This window comes from Cnephaeus nilssonii (assembly GCF_951640355.1).
Source record: "Cnephaeus nilssonii genome assembly, chromosome: 15".
Taxonomy (NCBI): domain Eukaryota; kingdom Metazoa; phylum Chordata; class Mammalia; order Chiroptera; family Vespertilionidae; genus Cnephaeus; species Cnephaeus nilssonii.
The window spans coordinates 49,509,783-49,515,782 of record NC_137086.1 but is presented as its reverse complement, the minus strand read 5'-3'; the positions used below and the strand labels follow the sequence as shown (position 1 = coordinate 49,515,782).

Here is a 6,000-nt window from a genome sequence, read left to right as displayed (position 1 = left end):
TAATACAATAAGATAAGTGCTGGGGGAGATATGTGCAAAGTGCTATGAGATCCTTAGAGGAGAGCTCAATATATGTTTCCAGGAAAAATGTTAAGAAATGATCTAGAAGATGACTTGTGAGCTGAGTTGTGGGAGCTGAGAAGCTCTTTAGGCAACGAAGGCCATTCTGGAGAGTGGGAAAAGAACATGTGAACAGAATGGAAGCTCGGGTGGCTGGTCTGTAGTTGAGACTGAAGGGAAACAGGGGCGGGGAAGCAGGGTGGCATGGACTTATCCCAAATTGAGGGGGAGGGGGAATGGCAATTTAGAAGCTGGATAATGCTCTGGATTGATTTGTTTCTTAGGAGGATCTTTCTGGAAGCAATGTTGTAAGGGATTGGGAAGTGAGAAGAGAGAAGAAGTGTGGCAAAAAAGACTCAGGAGACAAGTTACCATAAGACAATGAAGAACTGATCTCTTTAGCCAAGAGAAGAGTCAACTTTCAATGATCTTAATTGTCTTCCCAGATCCTGGTGATGGCATTGGAGCCCCAGGGTGAAGACTACTCTGTAGAGCATGATTCATAGTTTTGAGGCAAATGTATACTTCTGGAATCTGATTTTGTGAAAGGGCAGTCCTTGGAAAAATTGTAAAGTGTCCCTGATATAGTGTTTCTACAGGCATCCAAAGCCCTCATGTTGACCTGCTTATCCAACTGTCTTCTTGTCTTGGCTTTTTTTAGTTCTTGCTACTGTGCCCCGAATATTCTGCAGAATGTGACTCTGTCATATATTATACCAGTCCTCTACCCTTTTCTACCCAGATTCTGCTATTTACAAACAGGTATCTCATCCACAAATAAAATCTGTTAAAAACTGTTCATGGTTTGTCCAGCTGGTGTTGCTCAGTGGTTGAACCAGGAGGTCACGGTTTGATTCCAGGTCAGGGCAAATGCTTGGGTTGTGGGCTTGATCCCCATTAGGAGGCTTGCAAGAGGCACCCAATCAATAATTCTCTCTCTTCATCGATATTTCTCTCTCTCTCTCCCTCCCTTCCTTTCTGAAACAAATATGTATGAAGCACTTTCCATATGCCAGGCACTACACACTGGGAGAGCAAGAACCAAAATAAACAGAAGCACCAACTCAAAATGTAGCATCTTCACACAGTTTACAAGTTAGTGGAAGAGGCATGCGATAATATGATAAACAAGGAAAAAACAGAATATAGACAATGATACATGCCATGAAGAAAGTAAAAGAAGAAAATAGGGATGGAAGAGAGTTGCAATATTATGAATGAGATATTTGAATGTAATCTTGAAAGATCCAAGGGAACAGTTCTCCGGGCAGGAGGGGGTCTGATACAGTGGAGGACTAGCTAGGGGGCTGCTGTGCCAGGAAAAGGGTAAGGAGGATGCACTGTAGGAGTTGAACTCCGAGAGGTACAATGGGCTAGTCTTATACACAACTGTTAGGACTTTCCCTGAGTGAGATGGAAGGCACTGAAGGGTTTGAAGTGACATCTCAAACAGGTTTCAATAAAATTAATGAAGATACCATATGGGAGTAAACTGAAAAAGGCAATGGGGGAAGCAGAGAGAGACCATTGCAATAATGAAGGTGAGAAATGATGAAATCCGGACCAAGTTATTAGAGGTGGATATTATAGGAAGTGCACAGATTTTGGCTATAGTTTGAAGGTAGAGTTGACAACAATCATTGTGAATTTGGATTGGGGATGTGAGAGAAATAGAGGAGTCAAGAATGATTCCATGCATTTTGGCTTTAATAATCGAAATCATGAGTTGGCAAGTTAACCTTCTTCCTTTTCTACCCACACTGTTAATATTTACGATTAAATATAGAAAACAAAACAAAATATGACAGTTACTTTGTTTTACCCTTACTCCTTCTCTCCCTCCCTTTATCCCTCTACCAGGCTTGAGGATGCCAGGAATCAATGCCTGGCACCTATATGTTCTAAATTTAGATACAACAGAAAGGCTCTCCCAACTGAAACATCTCTCTAAACCACCTTTCAAACATGTCCTAAGTACCACCAAAAGCTTCATTCCTGGAGCTCTTGAAGAGTTTGGTCTGTAGGGCTTTCCAATTAAAATAATTATATCTTGGGCCCAGCTGGTGTGGCTCAGCAGTTGAGCATCAACCCAAGGAACCAACAGGTCACTGGGTCAATTCCTGGTCAGGGCACATGGCCAGGTTGCAGGCTCTATCCCCAGTAGGGGGCGTGCAGGAGGCAGTCAATCCATGATGTTTCACTCTCATTGATGTTTCTCTCTCTCTATCCCTCTCACTGGCTCTCTCTCTAAAAATTAATAAAAGCATATATTTAAAAAAAAACTTAGAAAAGATGAATTCTGATATAGTTTCTAAGTCATATCTTGACAAAATAGTTGGGTTGCCAGATTTAACAAATATAAATACAGAGCATCCAGTTAACTGTAAATATCAGGTGGACAATAAATTATTTTTAGTGTAAGTATGTATCAAGCAAGTATTGCATGGGACATGCTTATACAAAAAACAAATGCTTACCTGAAATTCAAATTTAATTGGGTATCCTGGATTGCATCTGATGGTCTATTTGTAAGTGAAAATACTTGGAGTTGTTCCCAGCTAGTCCAGGACTGAAGAATGGGATAGAAAGGTGAGAGCGAGCGAGAAGGGGAAGACCACAGTTCTCCCCATTCCCTTCTTTACTTTGGATCCACTCCTACCTAACCCTCGGGTCCTTGACAGCTAGTGGGTCTAAAACCGTAATTTGCAACCACCACCGAAGGTCCTTGGAGGAAATAAACATGGAGAGGTTTGAATCAAACTTTCAGCCTTTGGAAATCACCTTTTGAAAATGTAGCCAACTCTGTAATTAAGTTCCATCTTATTGGGTGCAGTCCGTTTAGCTAACAGATGGAATGGTATTTTTATTCATCCTTCATCCCTGGAGTTCGTTTCCAGAAATCCTGAGTGGGGCGTTTCAAGATTATTGCCTGAGTGACAGTTACATGTGTCTAATAATTTACTAGAATCAATGGATTTCTTTAAATGAATTCAGTGAACTGTTATTTATATAGATATGAATAATACATTTATAAGGGGAAAAGAAGCAATTGGGAAATACGTTTTAAAATGATGTATTGCTATAATGATAAGTAATTATACATCAACACGCTACTTGTGATAAGATGTAACTAATGCTATTTCAGGAAGTCTTTTCCCCAGAGGTCCTCTGTGGTTCAGATTACAATCTAAAGGGACCCGCCTTCCTCTATGAGGCAGAGAGGCTTCTGGAAGAGGCTTCCTTATAGATCAGTCTGATAGAAAACATTTGCCAGATGAGACCTTCCACGCCTATAACCTGTTTTTGTTTTAATCTTATTCCTATATGGGATTTTCTCCCAGATATTTATTTAGTGTGTACTATACACACCTGTGTTATTTACCATCAAGAAAACCTTCTGAAGTAGTTATTCCTCATACCTGCATTTGATGAAAAAGAAAAATGATACTTGGAGGATAAACTTGCCCCATGTCTTACAATTTGTTATGGGAAGACCCTTCTTCTTGCCACTCATTATTGGGTCTAACTGAGGACGTTTCCCAATCTCAGTGTGCATATGCACACACACACACACACACACACACACACACACACACATCCCATCACTACCATCACCACCACATAGTCCACAAATACACAGGTATTTCTCATGGTCAAATGGGGAGTAGAGAAAGGCTTCTGATCTTGCTGTTAGATATAAACTCATCCCCACCCCCGCCAGAGTATGCCTTTCCACCAAGGTGAAAACTCTGTCATTCCACCAACAGCAAAATAGTCCATGTCTACAAAAGGGACATGTCACAGTATAGGACAGATTGGGATTGAGAAATTGAATGTGCACACACTCTTGTGTTTTATTGGGGGAGGGGATTTTATATTTTCACAGATAACTTTTCTTAGTAGTAGCTTCCAAATGCATTTCTTTGCCCTCCACTCATTGTAATTCTCACATTGCCAAAAATCTCATAAATAATGATTTAAATATACCAGAGTGGCTAGCATTTAATCGTTAAATCCTTTGGTTAGTAGCAGTAGCTTTAATCATGTAAATATCCCCTCCATACTTTATCTCTGTGTTTGATCTTTTGTAAATGATATTTTCTTAAGGAAGCTCCCCTGTGTAGCCTCAAACCTGTTTACCTGGTAGGCTATGTCAAGTTGTCTAAGAATGGCACAAAAAGTATATTACCCAAGAAAATTATTCCAATTCTGGTCAGACTCAAAAACAGTGATTTGAAGAGACTGTCACATAAGTCAGAGTAAGCCATCAAGAGCTCTATGAAGACATCAGCAAAACTTTTATTGAGTTCTGTCCAAAATATTTTTTTCACGAAAGGAAGACTGTGGCTTGGGTCTGAACCAGTTACTTCACATGCCATAGGTCCATAGCTTATTACTCAAAAGGTGATCAGTTCCTTGTCAGAATAAGAGAGGGAGGCAAGCTCTGCACTCTTACCAGTGACAAGGAAAGCCTTGTAGTACTGAAAGAAATCTCTAAGTTTTCTTCTTTTTTCTATCTTTCTAGGCAGTTTTTAAGTTATAGGGTGTTGAAAAGAAATAATAATAATAAAAAAACCCACAAACCACAGGGTTGAGTGTAGTTTGTACTCAGCAAAATAAAAGTAGGAAGAATCACAAACTCAGGTGCCCTCAGAGGATAGGCAGGAAGCATAAATGAATGAAAAGGGCAAAGTGAACAATAGGGAATGGTGGAGTCTGTGGCAAAAAATAATTCCTTCCCCTGTCTGAATAAATTCATCTTTATATTTAAACTAGAGACCCATTGTACGAAGAGATTTGTGCAATAGGCCTTCCTTCCCTTGGCTTCCAGCACCAGTTTTCCTCGGGCACCCGGGACCCAGGCCTTCGCTCTGGCCGGAGTCTGCCATCTTCGTCTTCACTGCAAACTCCAGAGTCTGCGGTCTTGCCTTCGCTGTGGCACTCCACTCCTGTAGATCCCTTCGCGCCCTGCCCTCCCTCCTATAACAGGTGTCCTGCCCCCCCCTGGCCACCCCACGCCTGGAGCAGCTGGGTGGCCACCATCTTTGGCCTTCTAATTTGCATGCTCACTCTGATTGGCTGTGGGCATAGTGGAGGTATGGTCAATTTACATGTTTGTCTATTATTAGGTAAGATAAAAATTATAGTAGCCAAATAAAGACACTTGGACTTGACTTGCCCACAGTTTTACAACCCCTGGTTTATGGCCTTGGTCATAGCATCTTGTTTACAACCCCTAGTTTCCTAAGTGGGACTCTTGCTAAGCTGGTCAAAGCTGCCTTGGTTGCTGGACAGTTGGATGGAGTCCATAACATTCTATGTACATTCTAGGGGAGTTTTGGTTTAAAGTTGATATAGAAATACATTATAAAGAACATTTTAGTTTGTGAAAATATCTTAATTATAATAAATTAATATTAACAAGAATAGGTGAAAAAACATCAATATGTGTCATGCCTAATGGAAAAGAGAGCTCAGAGTTTTCAGTTAAAAGTGGAAGGACCATTTAATAACTTGTAATTAAACATTTCTATTAAAAAAAGTAGAAACTTAGTAGTCAAATCTGCTGGACTTGTGTTTTATGGAAGCATATTGTTTTACCGTTTTGCCTGAATGATGTAGAACAGTGATCTTTTGTGGTTACCCCAAGGATATTTTTTCCATTGATTTTTTTTTTTTTTTTAGAGAGTGGAAGGGGTGGGGGGAGAGAGAGAGAGAGAGAGAGAGAGAGAGAGAGAGAGAGAGAGAGAGAGAGAGACTACTGTGAGGGAAACATCGATTGGTTGCCTCTCACACACACTGCAACTGGGGCCTGGGATGGACCAACCCAGGTACGTGCCCTTGACCAGGAATTGAACTCAGGACCCTTTGGTGCAGGGGGGAGGGGGGAGAGGCAGGTGATTCTCTACCACTGAACCACACTGGCCCGGTGCTAGAACA

General features: G+C 40.9%; 1 protein-coding gene across 3 annotated transcripts in view; it reads right to left on the bottom strand.

The window, feature by feature from the left end:
- The window catches only part of CTNNA2 (catenin alpha 2), a gene marked incomplete at both ends in the record, with an annotated part of 1,062,955 nt that overhangs the window by 401,471 nt on the left and 655,484 nt on the right, over positions 1–6,000 (bottom strand). The window lies entirely within an intron of this gene.